At 45.9% G+C, this 26,066-nt stretch overlaps 2 long non-coding RNA genes across 2 annotated transcripts; both read right to left on the minus strand.

Moving 5' to 3' along the window:
• Positions 2,984-8,035, minus strand: LOC110432472. The gene is made up of 3 exons (XR_002449915.1): positions 7,939-8,035; positions 7,803-7,849; positions 2,984-3,132 (listed from the first exon to the last, which is right to left on the minus strand). It is a non-coding gene; the product is annotated as an uncharacterized LOC110432472 (long non-coding RNA).
• Positions 11,310-13,052, minus strand: LOC110432184. The gene is made up of 2 exons (XR_002449597.1): positions 12,815-13,052; positions 11,310-11,749 (listed from the first exon to the last, which is right to left on the minus strand). It is a non-coding gene; the product is annotated as an uncharacterized LOC110432184 (long non-coding RNA).

Genomic DNA, 26,066 nt, shown 5'->3' on the forward strand with positions numbered 1-26,066 from the left:
ACCCCAATGTTATGGTTTCATCCTTTCACATGCATGACATGAGCATAATCATCTTCATAAGGATATCATGATCATCATATATGTTGGGGCATGTCATTTTATGTGTAGATGTTTCTTAACTTGCTTATTTAGGATTCCCATGCTTGTTTTTGAGTATGTCATGCTCTTATATGTGTTCTAGACCTTGGTAAGTAGCTTAACTTTTCTTAACACAACCTTAGGAGCAATGTTCATGTTGATCATATCCTCTAAATATGCTCATAAGTCATAGTTTCACCTAGGGGGCTTATAAACCTCTTTTGCTGAGGCTTTTAAAAAGTGCTTCATAAATTGTTTGCATGGCAAAACTTTCTAAAGCAAAGTTGTAGCAAATTTTGAAAGGAACAAAAGTTGTCTTAGGGCCATCTCATGAAATTGAACACAACTTGCTCAAAAATGGCCCACAAGGCAAAATTGGCGGCTATTTTGACACTTAGCAAAATTTTGCTAAGTCCTGTCGCCACCAGTTTGCTTGAAGGGTTTTGGAAACTTTGTATCTCTTCATTCAGGCTGATTTGGCCTTAGCTCTAGCTAACAAAGTTGTAGAACTCAGTTATTACTTCAAGATTGTCAACTACACCATCTCCTAATTCGCTTTGGTTTGGGAGTTAATCTCTGTCAAAGTCGCTCTGTCAGACATCGAAGAAAACCCTAATGGCGAGCTCTGTCCGCTGTCGTGGCCGACCAGCGCAGCACCTGGCTGCCGTTTGGCACCTGTATGCCGGTGTTGGCCCCACCGGTCAGGCCATCGACACCGTCAAGGACGCCACACCACCCCGCACTCGCCCAGCGCTGCTCCCACTCGCTCTGCCTCTCCCCCGCGCTCTCCGACGGCCAAGGCGCCATCGCCATTGCCACCGAGAGCTTCGCAAGCTCCGCATGCCTTCTTCCTCGCGTCGTGTGACCTCTCCGAGCATCACTGAGTCTGCCTCGAGCTCCGCTTTCCTTTCCACCTCTTGGTTGCCCAAGATCGCCCCGAGGTGAGCCACATTTCGCAAGTTCTCCGTTGTTGGGTTCGCGGCCATCGCGACTCCAACTACGGTGAACTTCGCCACTGCTCTATTTCTACCCTCTTCCTTCCATCTACGTTGTGTTAGGGTTTGCCTAGGTCAGCGTCTTGCTTTGTGTCACACCCTTTCATCAATGGTAGCACCATCATGTGGGAACACGGCCGCTGTGCCGCCACGCTCACCGCCGACGACCACCCTACACATGAGTAGGCTCACTGGAGCCAGTAGAGTTAGGCCTTTCTACCTAGGAAGCTCCGCGATGTCTCACTAATGTTTAGGCCACCTTTCACCGATGCTCTACCGGTCGGAAATGGCCAATGTAAGTCTGGATAGCTCCGCCGTGCCGCCATGGCCGACGGCGACCTCGCCCCGCTACAAGGATTTACCCCTGATGCAATGGCCTCAAAGCGTTGCAATATACCAAAAATGGTTGCAACAGACAAAACTGCAACACATAAATTTCGTTGGCAGGTGTTGCCACAGTAACCGTGGTCTAAAGTTTGCACCACAGTTTATTTTGGTATTGCAATATGTTTTCCCCTATTGCAACACAATCGTGTGTTGTTGCAACACCTATGGAGTGTTGCAAGCCATAGTATAAGCAACCACACCTGACGTTGCTAGAGATACCTATTGCCACATACCTAAAGAGTGGCAATAGGTGCACCTAATTACCACACGTCAATTGCATTGTAATATATGGACCCTTTCTTACCACACTATCTCTATGGTTGCTATAGGTAAAACTCTCTATTGCCATGATAAATATTTGGTTGCTACAGATGGTTCCTCTATTGCCACATTATCTTTGTGGTTGCTATAGATGGAGCCGTCTATAGCCATGACAAATGTTCTATAGATGGACCCGTTATTGCCACGATCAATGCTTGGTTGGGATATGTTAAAGCCTCTATTGCAACGATCAATGCTTGGTTGCTATAGTTAGACCCTGCTATTGCCACGCTTACTATTTTATTGTTGTAGGTTCTATTACAACAGTGTTTGTGTTTTGCTATTAGCATATATTGCCACGCCAAATGATGATGAAGCTAAAAGTCAATTTTCAACAATTTGTTTACTAGCATCAAACCAAAATGGCACAACATTAAATAAATTTACAAAACATCAATACATGGTCAATGATATATTTATACAAAGCCATTAAATGTAAATATGATTTGTTCGTACACATTCAATGAAACATCTCATATCGAACTCATAGACACAGTTATTGCTCCACCACATAAGGTATTTGACACACTTGTTTGTACACATCAAAACCACCCTTGAAGCACCCCAAAGGAGGATCAGCACCATCCAGGGCATGATGCTTGACCTGAACAAATGAAGGGCAATTGGAATCAAATCTCCATGCAAATAAGGATGAACAAATAGCCCAAAAACATAATTGAACATATTAATTTCACAAGCAGAATACATTCATATTTCAATGTTAAGTCCTGCATCAGATCTCCTTGTCACAGTTAAAAGTACTGATTCAAGTATAAAGTAAGCGAAAGCCAATAAGAATTATCAGTTTTGACAAATACCCACATCTCAAACAAGATAACAGAGACTTAATTTTGCCCTGAACTGGGAGCAGATCCCCAAAAACTTGTTCATAGCATAGCTGCCTCGGTTTAAAAAACAATAAACAATAGATTTTGCTGCTAACAGGCCACAGTTTATCTCAAAGATTCAGTTAGCATTGCTCAAATCTAAGCACACATTGGTGCATGCCTAGTGACATCAGATCAAAACAGCTCAAATATTTGGTCAATCAAATGGAGTAACTTACTATTGGACTGCAAGGTCATAGCATTGCTTACTCAAGATAATGATGTCATTGTAGTATGCTATAAATAAATTAGTTAAAAAAAGTGCTGATACCAATCTTTGTGACAAAAATAAATAAACCTACTTACACTTATACAATTTGCAGACTGGGTGGAACAAGTCAGTTCCACCATCAATCACCAATAGTAAAAATAATAAGATATCAACACTATCAATCTTGTGGTCAAAAAGGTTATCTGATTGATACAATCCTGAGCAGATTTCCCTTGGCCTTCAACCTGACAACCTGTAAATGGTTCAGAGAATTAACTTATTATTTGCCTTGCATGTAAACTTGATTATAGTAAAAAGGATTGACCAGTGCCCCATTGTGTCATGCCTCCTCACCCGGTCATCTCCAAGCCCAAGGGTGAGCCCAGGAAGAGCATGCGCCAGAGGCCCAAGAACAAAAGAGTGACTGGCCCAGATTGGGTTTGTAATACTTGTGAAACCCAGCCCATCGGTGAGCAGTAGAAATAGAGGAGAGTAGCTAAGAAATCGCATCCAACTTGATGTAAGCAAACCCTAAACTCTACTGCAGCCGTCAGCCTGCCGGCGGGCTAGCAAACTATCCAAAGCAACTCGTTGCCGCCGTCGAGCGGAGTTGACATCTGGTATCAAAGCCGACGATCCAGTGCCTGAGAGGGCTGGATCCGCCGAAGCCGCATACCCACTTCACCCGTCTCCAGCGTGCCAAGGGGGCCATGGATCCCTACGTGCGCTCCCTCTGCGATGAGATCCTCGAGCGGATCGATCGGCTCCGCGACGACTCCGGCGAGCGCTGGGGATGGTGGGAGCGCCACTTCGAGGAAGTCACCACCGAGCGCCAGGAGCATGACGAGGCCGTAGATCGACGGATCAAGTCGCTGGAGGACTACGCAGCCGCGCAGTACACCGCCGCGGTTGTCTCCGACAACTGGGGCGCCCACTTCGACGAGCGGGTCTCCGATCTCGAGCAGCGGATGATGGATCTCGAGCTGATCCGCATCCACGAGATCAACGACGAGCGGGACGACCGTGTGGCTGCCGTTGAGGGCGCGGTTGGCGAGATCAACGACTGGCGTCCGGGCGTGGATGGTCTCATCGACGACCTTCGCTGGGAAGTGAAGAAGCTCGGCGCGAGCGGAGGTGGTGCTGTCAAGGCGCTGCCCACATCGGGCCCCCTCCATCAGCATGGGTTGGTCGCCGCGCGCTCACCTGCCGGGACAACGACCGACTGGCCCAAGGGGCACGGCGTCGAATCGACTTCACGGGCGAAGAGCTACGGTGTGGTCACCACCGTAGCTCCGACCCCGGCCAATGGTATGTGCCGGAGTTCCCGACCTCCTCTTCCCCCAAATCCCACCTTCACTGTCGCGGAGTGCCACCCCAATTTTTTCCCAGATCCCCTCCCTCCCGATCCACCCTACCCATCCTTCCATTCCCCTCACCTAGGCCAATTACCTAAAATGCATTTTCCTCAATTCGACGGTACCACCCCACAGCTTTGGATTACCCATGTTGAGTCCTATTTTGACATGTACTCTGTTGATCCGTCAGTGTGGGTGCGAGACGCCTCGATGCAGTTCATAGGTCCTGGCAAACGTTGGATTCAGTCCATAGCCCACCGCCTCGCTCAAGTTAGCTGGACTGAGTTCTACATCCTGCTCCATGAGCGATTCTGCCGCGATCAACATGAACTCCTCCTTCGCCAACTCTTTAATATTCGTCAGACTGCTTCAGTTCAAGAGTATGCCGATCAATTTGTCGATCTTGTTGAACAACTTTCGGCTTACTCCACCCACCCAGATACTCTCTCCTACACTACCCGTTTTATCGATGGCCTCCGCGACGATATCCGTTCTGTGGTTCTTATTCAGCGTCTGTCGATCTGGATTCTGCTGTTTCCCTCGCGTGTTTGCAGGAAGAGGTGGTCGAGCCATCGCGCCGTCACCAATATCGCCGAGCGGATGCACCGGCACAACACAAGCCGGCGTCATCTCGGGCGCCCCCGCAGCTGGGAGTCCCACCTCAGCGCTTGGCGTTACCTGATCCTGCAGCGCCGTCGGAACCTCGGCGTCCACCTGATGACCGCCGCCAAGAACATCGCCGTACTTCTGTGGATGACAAGCTGCAGTCGCTCTGCTCTTACAGAAAGGCGCGTGGTCTCTGTATGTGCTGTGGTGAGAAATGGCACCACGGTCACAAATGCTCCCCAGCCCTGCAGCTCCATGCTCTTCAAGAAGTTTGGGATCTCTGTGAAGACTTGTTCACCGAAGACAGCCATACAGAATCAGATGATACTCCAGCTGAGGAACATTCTTTTATGTTATTGTCTGCTGCGCAGTTTTCTGGGCATTACTGGCTATTACCGCAAGTTTGTGCAGCACTACGCCGTCATCGCTCGGCCGTTGACAGACCTCCTCAAGAAGGGTACCCTGTTCATTTGGACTCTCAACCATACAACTACATTCAATACTCTGAAGCAGTAGCTAACCGAGGCTCCGGTCCTGGCTCTGCCAGATTTTTCTAAACCATTTCAACTCCAGACCGATGCAAGTGACACTGGAGTGGGTGCAGTTCTCCTGCAGAATGGACATCCTCTAGCATTTGTGAGCAAATCATTGGGACCCAAGACTCGAGGTTTATCTACATATGAGAAGGAGTACTTGGCCACCCTTATAGCTGTGGATCAGTGGCACTCTTATTTACAGCATGCTGAGTTTACTATCTTCACTGATCAGCGCAGTCTCATGCATATTACCGAGCAACGACTTCAGACCCCTTGGCAGATGAAACTCTACACTAAACTGGTTGGGTTGCAGTTCCAGGTCGTTTACAAACCCGGGGTCTCCAACTTGGCCGCAGATGCTCTGTCTCGACATCCAGCTCCCCAGAACATTTAAATGCTATCTCAGCTCCGTCCCACTCTTGGCTCGCTGATGTTGCTACTGGTTACAATTCAGATCCATTCTCCAAAAAGCTGCTGCAAGACTTGGCTGTTGACTCTGCAGGTCACCCCCCATACACCTTGCTCCATGGTATTATTCATATTGGAGACCGCATCTGGATTGGTGACAACAAGCCCTTACACATCAAAATCTTTGAGGCTCTTCATTCCAGTGCTATCGGTGGGCACTCTGGATTTCCTGTCACCTACGCCTGCATCAAGAAATTATTCGCCTGGAAGGGCATGAAGTCTGATATCAAGGCTCGAGTCGCTGCATGTACAGTCTGCCTTCAGGCCAAGCCAGATCACGCTAAATATCCAGGACTGTTGTCTCCCCTCCCTTTGGCAGCCGAGTCTTGGCAAGTGATCTCTATGGACTTCATTGACGGATTGCCACGTTCCGGATCCGCCAATTGCATCATGGTCGTCGTTAGTATGCTCACTTCATTCCACTGCTCCACCCCTTTTCGGCTCCCCAAGTGGCTCAGGTTTTCCTTGACAACATATACCGGTTGCATGGCATGCCAACACACATCATCTCCGATCGAGACCGCATTTTCACAAGTAATTTCTGGAAGGAACTCTTTCGCTTGGCAGGCACACAACTCTGTATGAGTTCAGCATACCACCCTCAGACGGACGGTCAGACAGAACGTGTTAATCAGTGCTTGGAAGCGTTTCTCCGCTGCTTTGTCCATTCTTGCCCGAAACATTGGATTCGTTGGCTCAGTTTGGCGGAGTACTGGTACAACACGAGCTTGCACTCTTCTCTTCGACGCTCTCCGTTCGAGGGCACTCTCCTTGGCACTTTGGTCTCTCTCCACGTGAAGCTACTTGTGTTCTAGACGTGGAAGCTATGCTCAGTGCTCGTTCCACCATGATTGATTTGGTGCGCCAACACTTGCTTCGTGCCCAACAACGCATGAAGCTCTATGCTGACAAGAACCGATCTGAGCGCTCGTTCAATGTGGGCGACATGGTCTTCCTCAAGCTCCAACCATATGTTCAAGCTTCACTAGCGCCTCGTGCTCACCAAAAGCTGGCCTTTCGCTACTTTGGTCCTTACAAGGTGCTGGAAAAGATTGGCTCTGTCGCATACAAGCTTGACCTGCCAGCTTCTTCCTCCATTCACCCGGTATTCCATGTCTCTCTGCTCAAAGCTGCTCCTTCTACAAAATATCCTCTCTCTGTTTCACCGCCCGAATCGGCGCAAGGTCTCCAGGTACCTGAAGCAGTGCTCCAACGCCGCCTTCATCCACGACGCGACGGCGCCATTGTTCAACTTCTGATCAAGTGGTCCGGCATGGATGCGGAACTGGCAACCTGGGAAGATGCAGAGGCGGTGCAGCAGCGTTTTCCCTATGCTCCGGCATGGGGACATGCCAGTTCTCAAGGAGGGGGGAGTGTCATGCCTCCTCACCCGGTCATCTCCAAGCCCAAGGGTGAGCCCAGGAAGAGCATGCGCCAGAGGCCCAAGAACAAAAGAGTGACTGGCCCAGATTGGGTTTGTAATACTTGTGAAACCCAGCCCATCGGTGAGCAGTAGAAATAGAGGAGAGTAGCTAAGAAATCGCATCCAACTTGATGTAAGCAAACCCTAAACTCTACTGCAGCCGTCAGCCTGCCGGCGGGCTAGCAAACTATCCAAAGCAACTCGTTGCCGCCGTCGAGCGGAGTTGACACATTGTTAGAAGAATCCACTATAAGATAGAACAGATAATGACCGAGTAGTTATTGCTAGTGCAAAGCTGGAGGGGGCAGCAGGATTAACCGTCTGACCAATAGAGAGGTCTTGTGGAATAGATGGCTGCTACCTCTTATGGAGTAGATTGAAACATAAGGGGATAAAACATCAAGTACCACACAATGGTACAGATACATCCAAGCACATGTTTGAATAACAATTTTTATAATAAAGAAGAATTAGTGGAATTCCTAATAGGATAAAGTAGAGCATTATCTACTTTAATCATATCAGCATATCATACCTGCAACTTTGTTTAATGCAAGTGTTCATTGTCGCTAGTCCATCTGGCTAAACAGAGCAAATAAAAATATAGGGATCAACAACTGCAAACTAAATAGCTTCCAATTTGAGATCCAATTTTACTTCGAACCACTTACCACTTCTACACGATGGGCGCTGGAGATGGAAAGGTCCTGCAGGGCTGTTGTGTCCGGTGAATGCCTTCATATTGACTAAAAATTGGTTAGCAATATATTGTTTACAAAATTGGTTAGCCTAGTGCGACGGAAAAACTGGTTAGCAATAGACCTTCATATTAACTAAAATTGGAGAGTAATATTATCATGATAGCAACAGACCTAAATAGGAGAATAAATGAAAATTGAAATATGAAATCACACATATATAATAACGAATTAAATGAAAATGCTTACATGAGCATAGCAAGTCTATCTTGCAGCCAAAACACTGATGGACACAAATTGACAGCCTATATAACACTTCAAATCCAGCAGGGTGTAGCAAAATAAAGTAAGACATGAGTGAGCGTGTTGCCTCAGAAATTGAGAAGTTGGGGGAAAATTGAGAGTCAGAGAGATAGGACTCAGAGTGCGTCTAGCCCGGCAGCGTTAAGCATCATCGTTTCTTGCTCCTGGGTTAAGCCAAATGGAGGAAGTGCGTCCAATCGGCGGCGCACGGATGAGCTAAGCACGACCTACCACAGGAGGAGCGGGATCCGTCCCCATGGATGCCACTAGGTGGATCCGCTGTGGCGCGTTCCATGTGAGGGGAGACCACCATGGATGTGACCTGCTGCCCCTGCCGTCGTCAGATGGTGGGTAAGGAGGCGCCACTTTGTCACGGCGACAATGGCTTGACAAGCTACAGCTGACAACCAGCGAAGGCGCATTTGGGTGTAGGAAGTTTACGTTTTCGTTTTGTAAGCCGGAAGGCGTATTTGGGCCCAAGGCCAATCTGTAATAAGCAAAACCCGAAAACAGGGGAGGGACTCATCCATTCAGACAACACGAACACGCCAAGCTCGGGGGTTTGCCCGGCGGCGTCCTCGTCGCGATATCCTTCTGTTGTCTTCCGTTGCGCAGCTCACGTTCTCGCCGGCGACGGGCGAGGGCCACGGGGCGTTACAGTTGGCATCAGAGCCGTTCTATCCTTGGCGGCGGCGGCGAGCTTCCGACTCGGAGCGGACGCAACTACCGGAGGCGGCAGGGACAAAACCTACCACCACCACCACCACCACCACCACCATCGCAGCTCGACGCGGATCCTCACGACCGCGCCTAGCACTTCAGCATCGGCAAGCGAGATCGAGCACAGGGGGCCAGCGGCGGCGCCTCCACCGTGTTCGACTGGGGTTCGGCATCGGCAAAATTGTGGTTCGGCGGCGGGAACCCGAGTGAGTACACAAAGCTCGCTCCTTTACTTACTATAGCACCGATTGATCGCGGATTAGGGTTGCGCGGCACTTGTTCGCGTGTAAAATTCTGAGTATTCGCCGATTGATCAAGTGTGCGGTGGCATACGGCGGCGGAACGTCCGGCGTTCAGGTTGTTAGGCTGTTCTTGCGCTCGCGCAGAACTGTCCTAGCGTAAAATCCCGAGACGACTGCATCGTTCCCAGGCGGCGGTGTCTGTGTGAGCAGATTCAACGGGGGAGACCAAGGTCGAACCTTTCTGTCTCACAGCTGGCTTCGAGGCGCGTTCCACCAGTTCAACCTTCCCAGCAGACGAGTTTAATACTCGGAGTCATGACGCGCAGTCGGGATGAGGAGAACACCCGCTGGGAGAAGCTTGAGAAGAGTCTGGATGCACTGTTCACAAGAATAGACGGCCTCAGTAACGCACAAAGTCAGATGAAAGCGCAGATGGACCTCAGGGATCAAGCAACGGATTCCATACTGAAGAACAACACAAAATTGCTCGTACAGTGGAAGCAAATGCAATTGCTATTGCCAGAGCAACATTGGGAAAACCTGACAAGGCACCAATGGAGGATGCTCCCCCAACATTTGATACTGGTCCAGTATTTGATGCTGATAATATGGATTCTATACTGTTTGGCCAAGAGCAGGGTTTTGAAAACCCTTTTGCAGGTCAGCAACAGCCAGACAAGAGCAAATCCTTCAAGGCAATCAAGACTGACCACAAGGCTTCTGGGTCTGGCAAACAAGATTACCACCAGCAGGGGCAACATCAGGAACCAAGGCTGCCAAAGAATATCATGCCCAAGATGGATTTCCCTGACTTCTTTGGAACTGACCCAAAAATCTGGTTGGATGACTGCAAGGACTACTTTGACATGTACAACATTCCTGAAGGCATGTGGATAACTGCAGCAAAAGTGCACTTGAAGGGAAATGCAGGAAGATGGTACCAAGCATTCAAGCAGAATAATTCTTTCAAGAGTTGGAATCACTTTTGTTATGAGGTGGAAAAACAGTTTGGGTCAGAAGATTACAGCTCCTACATGGACCAACTGCTGGATCTTAGGCAGACTACAACTGTTGAAGACTACACTACTCAATTTCAGAGTCTTCAATATGGAGTCAGCATGCACCATGCTGGATTTGATGAGATGTCCTTCACCAAGCAATACATCAGAGGCCTTAAGGAAGACATCAGAGTTCCAGTAGAGTCACAAATGCCACCAACTGTCATCAAAGCTGCTACATTAGCTAAGATTCAGCAACAACAAGCAGAGAGGACCAAAAGTAAACACAAGTCTGCAAGCTCATACAGACAATTCAACCAGCCAAAGCAGGACCTGAAAACAGGCCAACAACCTACAATCTCATGGAAGGACAAACAACTCAGAGATTATAGAAAAGCTAATAACCTCTGTTACAGTTGTGGGGAAAAGTTCGTCCCTGGACACATGACTGTCTGCAAAGTCAGAAACAAGGCCCAAGTCAATGCTTTAGCAGTAAATGATTTGGACATCGACAAGGAATTGCCTGATGAAGTCCTCAATGCTCTGGCCACAGAAGATGATTAAATGAACAGTTTTGTCAGTTTTCCATCAATGCTATCACCACAAAAGAAAACATTTCCTGCCTCAAATTTAGGGCCAAAATCAAAGACAAAGTGATACTGGTACTATTGGACAGTGGTAGCTCCCACAGCTCTGTCAGCAAACAGTTTGCAGCAATGACAAACCTACCATTAGTCCCTACTACACCTAAGAAGGTGAAGCTAGCAAATGGCCACACACTACAAGAAACCTGTTAATCCGTGATGAAAATTTTCCGTCATAGATCACCAAAAAACCGTCACTATGTAGATTTTGTGATGGTTTTGAGATCGTCACGGATTAAGCGTCATAGATTGACCCCTGTGACGGTTTACAAAAAACCATCACAGATTAATAGAATCAGTGACGGTCTTAAACCGTCACGGTAGAGCCCGAAGCCTAGTTAGCCCAGCCCAACCCATTTCTTGTGACGAATAAAAACCGTCACGGATGAATTGTCATACGTCATGGATGCTTACGTGAATGATACCCATTTGTAATATATTTTGGGCCAATGTACATCTCAGCCCACATAACACATATTTTGCATTAAACAACATCTCAACACAGATTATAGGCCACCCACATAACACATACAGTTTATATTGATGATAAAATCAACATAGTGCCATTGGATACTCTCTGCATGACGTACTCACAGGACTAAATCACAGGTCATAATAACATATGGTCTGATGCCAAAATACTTGTCTAAATCATTCTAATGTAACTACAGTTAAGGAATGTCCTGCTCCACTAAAAAGCAAAAGGACCGAGGGTATTGATAGCAATATCATCAGTGGAATCAAAATCACCATCTCTTCTAGTTGCTTGTCTCATCCTAATTTTCAACACAAAGCTGAATTGCACCTCACAAAAAACTGTCAGGAAGGGCCAAGCTACCATGTCTCTCATTTGTCTTGCTTGTTGCAAACCTGCAACCTGCAAATGAACAAAGACAAAAAAAAAAATAAGTGGCTGCACAGAATGACTGCTACAAGGAGACTGCTAACTTACTCAAGAAAAATAAAATAAGGTAGGGCTAATAAAGGCAAAACTACCAGCAAGCTAGAGTTAACATGCACACAATTAAAAGCTAACTTACCTGAGAATAATTACTACACTCACACAACAAGTAGACAGCTGCAACTATGAAAAACAAGATTAAGGATAGCTAATCAGTTTGCAGAACCCAAGTTTAATTAATGTTCCTTTTGCACAACCCAAGTTTAATTAGTGTGCAGATAAAACATGTCCAGCACCCTGTCTTGATAAATTATATACTTTTTTAGCAAGTATTTCATTTATAAATAAATACTTATAACTACTCAGCAATGAAATCAATAGAATAGCAATGCAGCATTTGAAACTATCGAGCAATGCACACACCTGATGGCTCACTATGCACTTATCAGAGAAGGAAAAGAAAAACATATCTAGATATGGATTAAGAGGTTTCTTGTAGTGGAAGCACTTCAGGGCACCTGCAGACAATGCAAGCATCATCAATCGATCTGAAGCATGTTAGCGAACCGGCCTGAAAAATCTGAAGCATGTCAGGAAACCCTGCACTTATGTATCATTGCAAGCATTTGCATTTCACAGAACAAGTACACAATTTTTATTGAAAAATAAAAATTCTAGTATTTGTTCAGCACAAAGTCATCATTGGACAGACATGATCAGGCATCATTCATTATTTATCCCATACTTCCAACTAATTTATCTCAGGCAAGGTCTGATGTACGCCTGTCATTGCAAACTGATGTTTGTAATCTCAAAAGAAATCAACCAAGAAGAGGAAGAAGCCTACGCTTGTCCATCAGAGAGAACAATAACACACGGAAACTAATCGGCTAATTCATTTCTTGATGAACGGGGGATCCAGGAACAAGGAAAAATTGATAGTAGATAGTACCAAGAGTAGGAACGAAACTTCTCCCTTGAACCATCTCTGCAATCTGCATACACTAAGGTCTAAGGAGAGAGGTAATCTGACAGGCTCACCTGAACCAACTGCTGCCGTGACCCAGGAAGGAGGTGACCCAGCGCCGTGGTTGTCTAGATCGGGTTCGTAGCGACCACGGCCTCGCCGGCCACCACCAGATCTGCACCGAACGCATGGGATTTAACGCCCAGCAGGCCCAGACCACCGGATCTAGCAACGAGCCATGCTGCCACCACAGTGCCACTCGGCGTGGGCGCATGAGCTACCAGCGGCCATCGTCACAACCTCCTCCGCATCAACGTCCTGGGTGAGGACAACCACTAGTGCAGAGAGGGAGGCACTCACGATGGTTAGGCTGAGCGGCGGCGGCTGTTGTGGAGAAGGGAGGCAACAGGTGTCTGGGGTTAGGTTTTGGGGTCCTTAATATATGTGAGCGTGTAATGGGCTTTGGGTTGGTTATCCACTACTGTAGCTTGCAGAATGATTGAGAGGTGCACATTGTTTGTGACGGTTTTTAAATACGTCACTAAAAATCTGTCACAGATTAACACAAATCTTGTAGTGACACTATCACCACTGATAGCATGGCAGAAAACATGAAATGGTACTGTTAGGGACATACACTAACCAGTGACATGATAGTGTTGGATATGCAACCCTATGATGCCATTCTGGGTTATGATTGGTTGGAGAAACATCCACAAATGACATTTGACTGGGATTAAAGGACCATGACTTTCATAGAGGAAGGGAGATCAATCACCCTACAAGGACTTCACACACCAGCAAAGGAAGTCAACACCATATCAGCTGCTAAAGCCCATAAGTGTGCTAAAGGCAATGATGTGTGGGTCTTTGTTCTACTGGAGCAAAACCAGCAATTGGAATCAACTGCAGAGGTACCTGAGCCAATTCAACACCTCATCTTGCAATACGAAGACATCTTTCAAACACCCACCACATTACCACCTCATAGAATTCATGACCATGCTATACCTTTATACCCTGGGTCTGTTCCTGTCAACAGTAAACCATATCATTACTCACCACACCATAAGAGTGAGATTGAACAACAAGTCCAGGAATTGTTGCAAGCTGGATTTATTACACACAGCAAAAGCCCTTTTGCATCCCCTGTGTTGCTGGTGAAAAAGAAGGATGGCACATGGAGACTCTGTGTCGACTACAGAAAGCTCAATGCTCTCACCATCAAAAACAGATTTCCAATGCCAGTTATTGAGGAAATTCTTGATGAACTTGCTGGTACCAAATATTTCACAAAACTGGATATGAAGGCTGGTTATCACCAAGTGAGAATGAAACCTGAGGATGAATACAAGACAGCCTTCAAAACACACCATGGTCATTATCAGTACAAAGTCATGCCATTTGGGCTGACTAATGCTCCAGCCACCTTTCAGTGTCTCATGAGTCATATTCTGCAACCTTTTCTGAGAAAATTTGTGCTGGTGTTCCTAGATGATATTCTCATCTACAGTCCTACTCTGGATGACCACCTGGTCCATCTACAAGAAGTATTTGAACTCCTAAGACAGCATCAGCTCTATCTGAAAGAGTCCAAGTGTTCATTTGCTCAACCCAGCCTCTCATATTTGGGACATATTATATCATCCACTGGTGTCCCCACTGAACCTAGCAAGATTCAAGATATGCAACAGTGGCCAGCACCAACTTCCATCACAGAACTGAGGGGTTTCCTAGGCCTCACTGGGTACTACAGAAGATTTATCAAAGGGTATGGCTTACTCACCAAACCTCTCAACTCCCTGCTCAAACAGAAAGCTTTTCAGTGGTCCCCCACAACACTAGCCTTTGACAAGGTCAAAATGGCAATGACACAGACACCAGTACTAGCTTTACCCAAGTTTCAAGAACCATTTGTCATAGAAACAGATGCATGCCAAGATGGAGTTGGGGCTGTCCTCATGCAACATGGTCGACCTGTAGCATACTTGAGTAAAGCACTGTCTGGTAGAAACAAGGATATATCTATATATGAGAAAGAATTCCTAGCCCTCATAATGGCAGTAGAGAAATGGAGACATTACCTTCAAAGGAATGAGTTTACCATCCTCACTGACCACAAATCTCTTGCATATCTCAATGAGCAAAACCTTCACTCAGAGATGCAGAAGAAAGCTATGGCTAGACTGATGGGCCTCAATTTCAAAATCACATATCGACAAGGGAAGGAAAACAAGGCTGCTGATGCTCTTTCGAGAGTTGCTTACCTTCTTCCTCTGCAAGCAGTGTCAGTGGTCCAACCTGCTTGGGTTCAGGAAGTTTTGAATTCTTATGCCACTGACCAACAAGCTCAGCAATTACTACAACAATTGGCAGTATCTAGTCCCAATGAACAAGGTTTTTCTCTGGACAGAGGCCTCATCTGGCTCAAGGGTAAAGTCTGGATTGGCCAAAATTCAGCACTGCAGACTAAACTGATAGCCTTCAGTCACTCCAGTGCTATTGGAGGACATTCTGGTATTGCTGGTACCTACCAGAGACTCAAGCAATTTTTTACATGGAAAGGCATGAAAATGGATGTGGAAAGCTATATCAAGCAGTGCAGCATATGCCAACAGGCCAAGCATAGTCATACTCACCCCATGGGGTTGCTCAGCCCTCTACCCATACCTAAGGATATTTGGAGAGACCTATCCATGGACTTTATTGAAGGCCTTCCAAAATCCAAAGGATTCAATGTCATATTGGTTGTAGTGGACAGATTAACAAAGTATGCTCATTTCATACCAGTAAAACACCCATACACTGCCGCAACAATAGCACAGTTATTCTTGGACAACATCATCAAACTGCATGGCTTGCCCAACTCTGTGGTATCTGATAGGGACACCATTTTTGTCAGTAAATTCTAGAAAGCCTTGTTCACTGCTTACAAAATTGATTTGAACCTGACCACTGCATACCATCCACAATCAGATGGCTAGACTGAAAGGGTCAACCAATGTTTGGAAATGTATCTGAGATGTTCCCTACAAGATGCTCCCACCACTTGGGCAGACTGGCTTTCCCTGGCTGAGTTATGGTATAACTCCTCACACCATTCTGCAATTGGCTGCTCTCCTTTTAAAGCTTTATATGGGTGTGAAGCAAATCTGGGTGCTATACCTGTGCTGAATGAGGACACACCGGAAGATGTCAGATTGGTAATCAACAACAGAGAGATGCACTTAGCAGCTCTTAAACATCACATGGCTCGAGCTCAAAACCGGATGAAACAGTACGCTGACAAAAAGAGATCAGATCACACCTTTGCTGTGGGCGACAAAGTACTGTTGAAACTCCAACCATACACACAATCTTCGGTGGCCAACCGACCCTACCCCAAGTTGTCTTTCAAATACTTTGGTCCATACCAAGTGCTGGACAGAGTGAGATCAGTGGCTTACAAATTACAACTGCCACCAGGTTCTCAAATTCACAATGTCTTCCACATCTCGCAGCTGAAGCCTTTTACTGCAAACTATTCCCCAGTATTCGAGAAGCTTCCTGTCCTCACTGACTTGCAGGCTTCCTCAGCGGTTCCAAAACAAATTGTGGACCGTCGTCTGGTCAAGAAGGGCAATGCTGCCATCACACAAGTGAAAGTCACATGGACGGAATTGCCGGCCACTATCTGTACCTGGGAAGATTACAACGTTCTGAAGCAAAGGTTTCCGAAGGCGCCAGCTTGGGGACAAGCTGAAACTCAAGGAGGGGGAGGTATCACGGCGACAACGGCTTGACAAGCTACAGCTGACAACCAGCGAAGGCGCATTTGGGTGTAGGAAGTTTACGTTTTCGTTTTGTAAGCCGGAAGGCGTATTTGGGCCCAAGGCCAATCTGTAATAAGCAAAACCCGAAAACAGGGGAGGGACTCTGTCACAGAACCGACCAAATTATAAGAGTTCAAGTGTAGAAACGATCGACAAGCAATCAAGTTTCCAAACTTGAGCCCATATAATCCCGGTAGTCAATTGAAATCACGCAGGACTTCAAACCAACTTGCAACAAACCAAGATCGTAATAATTCAGCACAACACAGCGAATGTTACATAGTCATTCAATGCCGTCGAAGCGGCACCACATCGGAGTTATTAAGTTGTTACGACACTTGTTCGAAGTAGCGGAAGCAAAATAATTACACACACATTTTCCAAAGTTCATTTCACAAGTTCTTGTTATTGCCAGAGTCTCATGCCATCCATCCAAAAGCAGTAGGTACGAGTTTGTTAGAGAACCGTGCCCAACGGTTAGTCCTCATGCCCAGCGGGATGGAGACAGGTCTTGCAGAAGCCATCATAAAAGATATCATCTGCAACAGGTGGGAATAAACCCTGAGTACGAGAATGTACTCAGCTAGACTTACCCGTCTAGTAAAACATAAAAGACACCAAGGATCATGCAAGGCTAATATATATAAGTAGAGCTGGTTGACTCAACATTTGCCAAAAGCCTTTATTATAACTAAATTATTGTAAGAGCATCATATTCATTTATCATCAACCTACCACTAGATTAGCACCTATACTAAAGCACTTCACTTGATTATTACAAGCAATAATAACCATATCAAGTTCATCATGTACTTTTCCTTGCTATCATCATTATCATGAACCAAAGTTCTTTAGTGAATGCTACGTTTGCCGCGGCTCTGTCAAGTTCTCACTGACCGGGAGAGACGGCGATTCGAATTCAATTCCTATCTAGCTGGAGGTGTATTCCTAGCACTCACCCAAGCATCCCCCGTCGGAGAGCCAATGGGTCACCTTTGATACGACTCCGGAATCGCGGTTCCGATAAGCGCCGTACTCCAAGGGCTACCACTCTGCCAGGGAGGTTAGGAATTTTAACTCACCTGCCTTTGGACTTACGCCAATGGTCCCCCGCACACCGCACTTCCTCCGGTAGTGCGCACTTTATACTTATCGACCTTCCGGCCTGAGTCATATTACTCGGCTTTGCGGTCGGAACGAGTTATCCGGCCAACTAAGTGTCAGGCATGCGTTCAACATGACAAGAGGACGTACAACGGTCGGTCCTTCGCTGCCACAGACGGAGTTGCTACAACCTTGCAAAACTCCGCCCGGCTTAAGTCAAATTAATCTGGTTCCACCCACGATAGCACATATAGTCCATCGTGACCCAATATAACCCTATATCGCGCAGGTGACAGGAAATCACCCGACTTCTACCGATTAAAGCATGGCTAAGCTGCTACTCGATCCTAACTCTACATCCAGGGTATGGTAAGTTATCTGAACAAGGATGGAGTAAAGTGCAGCAAAGGTTTCATCACAACTTCTATATTTAATGCATCAATAGATATAACATATTAAGTAAACTTTCGAAAGTAAAGGGAGACTTAGTATGCTCCGGGGCTTGCCTTTCACGAACGAGGCTGTCTCGTGGTTCGGGCACTCCACTTCTTCTTCGGGCTCCTCGAGTCTGACTTGCTGGACCTCCACCTCCTGGTTGCCCTCCTGGCATTCGGGATTCACTTGGAGCTCGTAGGAAGCGGTCGCGTCCGACGCACCTATTGCATGCTCAATGAATAAGAAAAGGTACACACTAAAGAATGAATGCTTGACACCTAATTAAACTCACTGGACACTCATTTACGGAGTAAAGGTTATAACAAGTTCACACAATATGATAAGTTAACTTAGCCAAAGTCTACTGAGATAACCTATAAACAGCAAGCAAACAGACCATAACTATTGCTACAAAGATCCAACACACTTAAGTGAGGACATTCTGGAAAGCTTATAAAATTGCCTACCAATCATTTTTAAACATTACAGCAAGATTCATAAGTTAAACAAGTCATTTAAACAAAGTTCCAGGTTCTATCCCAGAAAAACAGAAAGCACCTATTTCTGGAACCTAACTTAGAAGAGTTAGAACTTTCAAACTACTGGGCCAAATGACCCCAAATTTAAATCACAGCTAGTTCATAAAGTTTACAACAACTTTGATTTAGACAAGCCTCCCAGAAAACCAAGTTATCATCTAATAAAGATTGAATTACTCTCTCTTGCTGTCCAGAACAGGTTTTAACCCTTCAATTAATTATTGAACATGTGACAAGGCGTTTATTTCCTAAATTCAGAAACATGGCTTACAAAGTGTCAAACAGCAGATTTCAGATTATTTACATGTTATCAATACCATAAACAAGTTTACCACCTAAGTAGAGCACCAGCATAAGCAGCAATTATTTTATATGATTTAATTAAGAAAACAAGCCATATCTTAATCATAAATTACATATCACAGATGCAGTACTCCAAAAATCATGAAATATTTATCATAGCACTCTAGTACCATACAGAGACTACCATAAAAATTTCATAGCAAAATAAGTAGTATAACAAGAGATATGAATTATTCATGAAAAACAAGATTAAATTCTAATAAATATTTTTCCCAGAAAACATGGTTCATTTTATATTTTTATTAAAAACTAGCCATCTCAAGGAACACCACAAAATTGGTTTCACCATTTTTGAATCACCAGAACTAGAGATATGATTTTTGCAAAAACAGCTCAAACCCTAAATCAAACAAAGGAGAAAGAGAGACTGACAGAGGGACCCCACGAGTCAACCGACCCCACATGTCAGCGACCCGAGAGCAGAGGCGCGACTTGACCGCCATAGATCTCGTCGACGGCGAGGTCTCGGTGACGACCAAGGGCACCATTGTGCTCCCCTCTCCAGTCCGGAACGAGCGGTGCCCGAAACCCTAACTCTACTCGACCCTAGGTACCTCGCCCTCGCGAAAGGCGGCACGGCGGTGGTGCGTGGCCGACCGCCGGCGTCTCTGGCCGGAGACAGAGCGGAAGAGAATGCGGACGAGCATCAGCATGACCTAACGGAGCTTTTGGGACAAGAATGAGGAAGAATGGTGGACACAGAGCCCTGGCCACGACGCCGGTGGCCATGGCGGAGCTCCAGCGAGGTAAGCTCGCGACGGAGAAGGCAATGCGGGCTCACCGAGGCTCGGCAGCTGCAGCCAACTTGACGATGGTGAAGTGGAGAGGCCGGCGGAGCAATGGACGGAGCTGCTTAGCCGGAGGCACGGAGACACGCGCGCGAGCTCGCCGAAACAACGGCGGCGACGCGGAGACGACGACGCACGCGAGAGGGAGAGAGCCGGGAGTGGAATGACGCTATCCACGCGACCGGGAGCGCCGTGGGGAGCTGTAGGATGCGCTGGGGACTAACGAGCGGGATCAACGGCGACGTACGGACGCCACGGGTCCAGACACGCGGCGTCACCGGTGAGCTCCCCTGTCTGACGGCGACCTCATTCAGTTCCCAAACCCGACTGAAACCCAATTTTTGCCTAGTGATTATCTTCTAAACCACTCGATGATTTTGCTGGCTAAATGCTCTATGCTGGAGAGCTACATGAGTACTCCAACATTGCTTACATGATTAAGGTCTGATTGGGTCTAGAATTAAAACTGGAAGATGAACAACACACCCTCGAGCAAACTGCAGCGATTCCAGACTTAGAAAATTTTCTAAGTGTTGGAAACAGCCCCAATTTTGCCTTGTGGGTCACTTTTGTGCTAGTTGTGATCATTTTCGTGAGATGGCCATAAAACAACTTTTATTCCTTATAAAATTTTCTACAACTTTGCATTAGAAAGTTTTGACATGCAAACATTTTATGAAACACTTTTTAAAAGCCTAAGCAAAAGAGGTTTCTAGAGCCTATTTGTGTAAGTATGACTTAAGTGATTATTTTGGAGAAGTGATCAACATGAACATTGTTCCCAAGGTTGAGTTAAGCATAGATAAACTAATTACCAAGGCATAGAGCACAAACACAAGCATGGTTCACTCAAGCATAAGCATAGGAAGACTACTTAAACAATTTAAATCACATATTTACATGGAATGACATGGCTCAAGATAGATGATGATCATGATATGCTTTGAGTAGATGATGATGCTCATGCTATGCACATGATTTATGCAACCATAACACTGGGGTGTTACAGCCCTCCCCCCTTACAAAAATCTCGTCCCAAGATTTGAAAGCTTACTGATTTTCGAAGAAGGTTTTGTAAACTTCTTTCAAATAATCCTCCGTCTCCCAAGTGGCATCTCCTTCCCCGTGGTTACTCCACAACACTTTGTAGAACTTAACCACACGATTATGAGTCACACGTTCCTTGCGGTCAAGAACCGCTACAGGTTTTTCTTCATACACCAAGTCCGACTTCAACTTGATATCCCGAACTTCTACTCTTTCCTCCGGAACACGAAGGCATTTCTTTAGCTGTGATACGTGGAAGACAGGGAAAATAGCTCGAAGCGCAACTGGGAGTTGAACTTTGTATGCTACGTTTCCTTTTCTTTCGAGAATTCGATAAGGTCCCACATAACGGGGTGCAAGCTTTCGCTTGACTCCGAACCTTTGTACACCCTTCATCGGAGACACCTTGATATACACATGGTCACCGATCACAAACTCAATCGGCTTCCTTCTTTTGTCAGCATAACTTTTCTGACAAGCTTGAGCAGCTTCCAGATGTTGCTGGATGGTACGGACATGCTGCTCGGCTTCGTTCACGAAATCAATGCCATAATACCTTCGCTCCCCGGATTCCACCCAATTCAGCGGGGTTCGACATTTTCGACCATATAGGGCCTCAAATGGAGCCATCTTGATACTCTCTTGATAACTATTGTTGTAAGAGAACTCAGCTAATGGCAACCATTTAACCCAAGAACCCTTTGAAGAGAGAGCACATGCCCTCAACATATCTTCTAGGATTTGGTTGACCCTTTCAGTTGGACCTGCTGTTTGGGGATGATAAGCAGAGCTACGGACTCAGTGATAACCAATCTGCTCATGCAGACATTCCCAAAAATGAGCAGTGAACTGTGGTCCACGATCTGATATGATAGTTCGAGGCACACCATACTGATGAACAATGTGCTCGAAATACAACTCCGCATATTGATGTGGACGATAGTCAGTTCGAACTGGAATAAATCGAGCAACCTTGGTCAAACGATCTACAATTACCCAGATAGAGTTGTAACCCTTAACAGAAGTTGGGAGTCCAATGATGAAATCCATGCTGACTTCTTCCCATTTCCAACCAGGAATTGACAAGGGTTGAAGCAAACCAGCTTTCATATGAACGGCCTTTACGTGACAACAATTGTCACAACGTGCGACAAAAGCAGCAATCTCCTTTTTTATCTTTGTCCACCAAAACAGAGGTTTCAGATCCTGATACATCTTGCTACTACCAGGATGGATAGACAGTTTGGATGAATGAGCTTCAGATAAGATCTGATTTCATAGCTCATGGTCTTTTGGGACCACTAGTCGATCTTTGAACCAAAGAATTCCGTTCTCATCGACCCGGAAATGCTTGGTTTCTTCTTCTTTTATTTTCCTTTTTATATGGTGGATGCCTACATCTGTTTGCTGCAATTCGATGATTCGATTGCGAAGAGTACTCTCCAGAGAAATCTGGTTGAGCACAAGTGGATGCATAAGATGTGACTACAACGGATCTTCCACTTGGATGGAGTGACAGTGCGCTTTCCGACTCAAGGCATCCGCAACCACGTTTGCCTTGCCCGGATGATAGTGCACTTGTAGATTATAATCTTTAATCGATTCAAGCCACCTTCGCTGCCGCATGTTCAATTCAGGTTGAGTTAAGATATACTTGAGGCTTTTATGATCGGTGTAGATATTACACAGATTACCCAACAAATAGTGCCTCCAAATTTTTAAAGCATGAACAACTGCTGCCAATTCTAAGTCATGAGTAGGTAATTGACCTCATGCTTTCGAAGTTGGCGTGAGGCATACGCGATAACGTGACCTTCCTGCATCAACACGCAGCCTAAACCAATACCCGACGCGTCACAGAAGACATCGAAGGGCTTCTCAATATCAGGTTGAGCTAGGACAGGAGCTGATGTCAACAATGTCCTCAACTTGTGGAATGCCTCCTCACACTCAGGCGTCCACACAAACTTCTCATCTTTCTCAAGTAGACGAGTCATAGGCTTGGATATTTTTGAAAATTCCGGAATGAATCAACGGTAATACCCAGCCAGACCGAGAAAACTCCGAACCTCGTGTACCGAAGTTGGGGCCTTCCAATCCAGCACTTCTTGCACCTTAGCTAGATCCACCGATATGCCTTCTTCAGATAAGACATGGCCCAAGAAAGGTACTTTCTTTAGCCAAAACTCGCATTTGCTGAATTTTGCATAAAGCTGATGCTCAGGCAAACGCGACAACACCACACGCAGATGCTCTGCATGCTCCTCTTCATTGCAAGAATATACCAAGATATCATCAATGAAGACCACTACAAACTTGTCCAATTCGGGCATGAACACCGAATTCATGAGATACATGAAGTGAGCAGGTGCATTCGTAAGACCGAAGGACATGACGAGATACTCATACAACCCATACCTCGTCGAGAAAGCTGTCTTAGGCACATCTTCAGGACGGATCTTGATCGATGGTACCCAGATCGCAAATCAATCTTGGAGAATACCTTAGCTTTAGACAACTGATCAAACAAGATATCAATGCGAGGAAGAGGATATTTATTCTTGATGGTCACCGCATTCAGGGAACGATAGTCCACACACATGGGCAAGGATTGATCCTTCTTCTTCACAAAGATAGCTGGACAACCCCAAGGAGAAGAACTAGGATGGATAAGACCCTTCTTCAACAACTCATTCAACTGGGTCTTAAGTTTAGCTAGCTCATTGGGTGGCATTCTATAAGGTCTCCTAGAGATAGGAGCGGTACCTGGAATCAATTTAATTTTGAACTCACACACCACCGAAATATCTTGGATGGCCTTAGCTGTAACTGCATTCATAGTGCTACGGATATGGATATCTCGAGGAAGTTACTCTAAGAACGCTTCCCTAGTACTTGGGTCTCTCAACATCACTACACGAGTGGTGGTGTTGATAAGAACTCCGTTACCACTCATCCAATTCATACCCAGTATTACATCTATGCCCACACCGGGTAAAACAACCAGATCAGCAAGAAACTGACGGCCTCCAATCTCCAGAGTTGCCCCATTGTTGACACTTCTTAACGCAACCACCGGATATCGGCGACGGCGCCAGAAGTGCCCTGGTAGGGTAACTCTATTTACTATTGGATAATTCTGCAAGCGCACAGAATGTACCGCTGTAGCACTTCACCAAGGAGTATTCCAAGGTATCGTAATTTATATTTTCCCAAGGGAAAGCGGCTAAGTGTGTTTAACAAAAAGGGGAATGAGATTCCTTGAGTTGTCTAGTATCAACTAGTGAATAAGGGTGGTAAATAACGAATAGGAAGGGTAGTGGTGAATCCAAGGTCCTATGCTAAAGGTAAATGGTAGAGTTAGCTAGGTGGGAGGACAACGAGTGAGTAAAGGACTCCTATGTATCTAACTTGACTTCTGTGACTTACTTTAATAGATAATTGCCTTAACTACGCTAGAGCCTTACTAACTGTGTGCGAGGGATAGCCGAGCTGGTAAGACGCTTAGAAGGTTTTTCACCTAACCCCTTACCGAAAGCGACTATTGGGCTTATGGACGCCTTACCTTTTAAGAACTAGCCTGTACGTGAGGAGCACCTAATGCCGCCCACGATCTGTCACCTACTAGGGAGTGCGCTCCTACTTTCCGTTCAAGCCAGCGGTAATCAAAGGTAATCTTAAGTATGAGCACCACGCTCACACTTAATCCTACAACTCTAACTAGTTGCAGCTAGCTAGAGCTCCTATACAAGATAGGACGATGATGCACACACAGGAGTGGTTACAGGTCACTAACTTCACTAAGACAACTATATTACTAAAGTAAATGCACAACAAGACTAAAAGACTTGCACTAAGTAAGAACTCAGTAAAGTAAAGTAAGAATAATACATTAATAAAAGGAAAGTCTTACAAAAGTAGAAAGGTACAAGAGCTATACCAGACTCTCCAGAAGACGACTCCGGAGACCCCGAGCTTCGCTCGACTCGACTCTAACTCCCACTCTAGACTAACTACTACTCTACTTGTATGCTTGGAACTTGTAATGCACTTGGCCTTGGAATTGCACACTTGAAATGAAGGGTGGAGGCTGCCTTTTATAGAGGGAGATGGAGTAGGGGTTACTCCATCGCCACGTCATCGATCCGCGTGACATCTTCTCTCCACCCTTGGATCAAACCGACCTCACAACCGCCATTTGATCAACGGCAGGGGCAAATCAACATGTGGGACATGTGGGGAAGGTCGGTGGGAGGCCACCGACCCTGGAACCGCCTTTGATGTGGGGTCGGGCGACCCCACTTCTGGGCCTCTGGGCCCACCAGCAGTGTCCACAGGGGTCCCTTATGTCGGTGGACTAGGTGGCACACCTGGGTCCCACCAAAGAGGGGTCGGGCGACCCCCTCCCTGTGGGCCCAGGGTGTCACCTGTTGTCCCCTCGATCTCCTCTTGATGATTCTGATGTTGGCTTTGTCAAATAATGTCTTGAATTTGTTGTTCCTGCATAAACAAGCTAAGAGTACAAGTGGAACTAGTTATGGATAAAATATGTTCATGTCATGTCATTTCCCCTTGCAACCGAGGCATGTTGACGGTGTTTTGTATGTGGATTTCTATGGTATATCCACCGTCAACAAGATCCCCCAAGCTTAACCTTTGCTCGTCCCGAGCAAACAATCAAACTTAGCCTCGGTGGATCAGGTATTGTTACTATGTTCACATTTCAAGTGTACCATGTGTACAACAAAGTTCTTCTCTTTGCATGAAAAATTTAGCTATGTAAACTTACCCCTATTACCTTAGTCCCTTATGGGGCTTATGGCTTTTCCTTTGTCTTAGGTGGTTGAGAGACAGAACAGTTTGACTTGAGCACTAACTTTCACATTCTTAGCAAGTTTCATATCAGAGGTTTTGTGATATTTTCAAAAGAAAGCTTAAATGTTCCTCTTATGGTTCTCTCATGTCACTCAAATGGTGTATGATTCCTCACCAAGGCATATGGTAAGAGTTGCCTTCTCTATTTCATCCTATTTCTAAAAGGCTTATGTGGAGTTCAAGGTAGGGATGAAAGGAGATAGCATACTTACTTTGCATATATTGCGAAGTCAAAGCTCGGATCCTTGAAGAGAAGTGTCATACTCCCAGATCAAGATGTGCAAGTGTGATATATGGTGGACTAGGTTGCTCCTTTATTTGATAGACTCTCTATGTATTGAGACATGGCTAGCTTTTTTTTTA

Source organism: Sorghum bicolor, chromosome 2 (assembly GCF_000003195.3).
Source record: "Sorghum bicolor cultivar BTx623 chromosome 2, Sorghum_bicolor_NCBIv3, whole genome shotgun sequence".
Taxonomy (NCBI): domain Eukaryota; kingdom Viridiplantae; phylum Streptophyta; class Magnoliopsida; order Poales; family Poaceae; genus Sorghum; species Sorghum bicolor.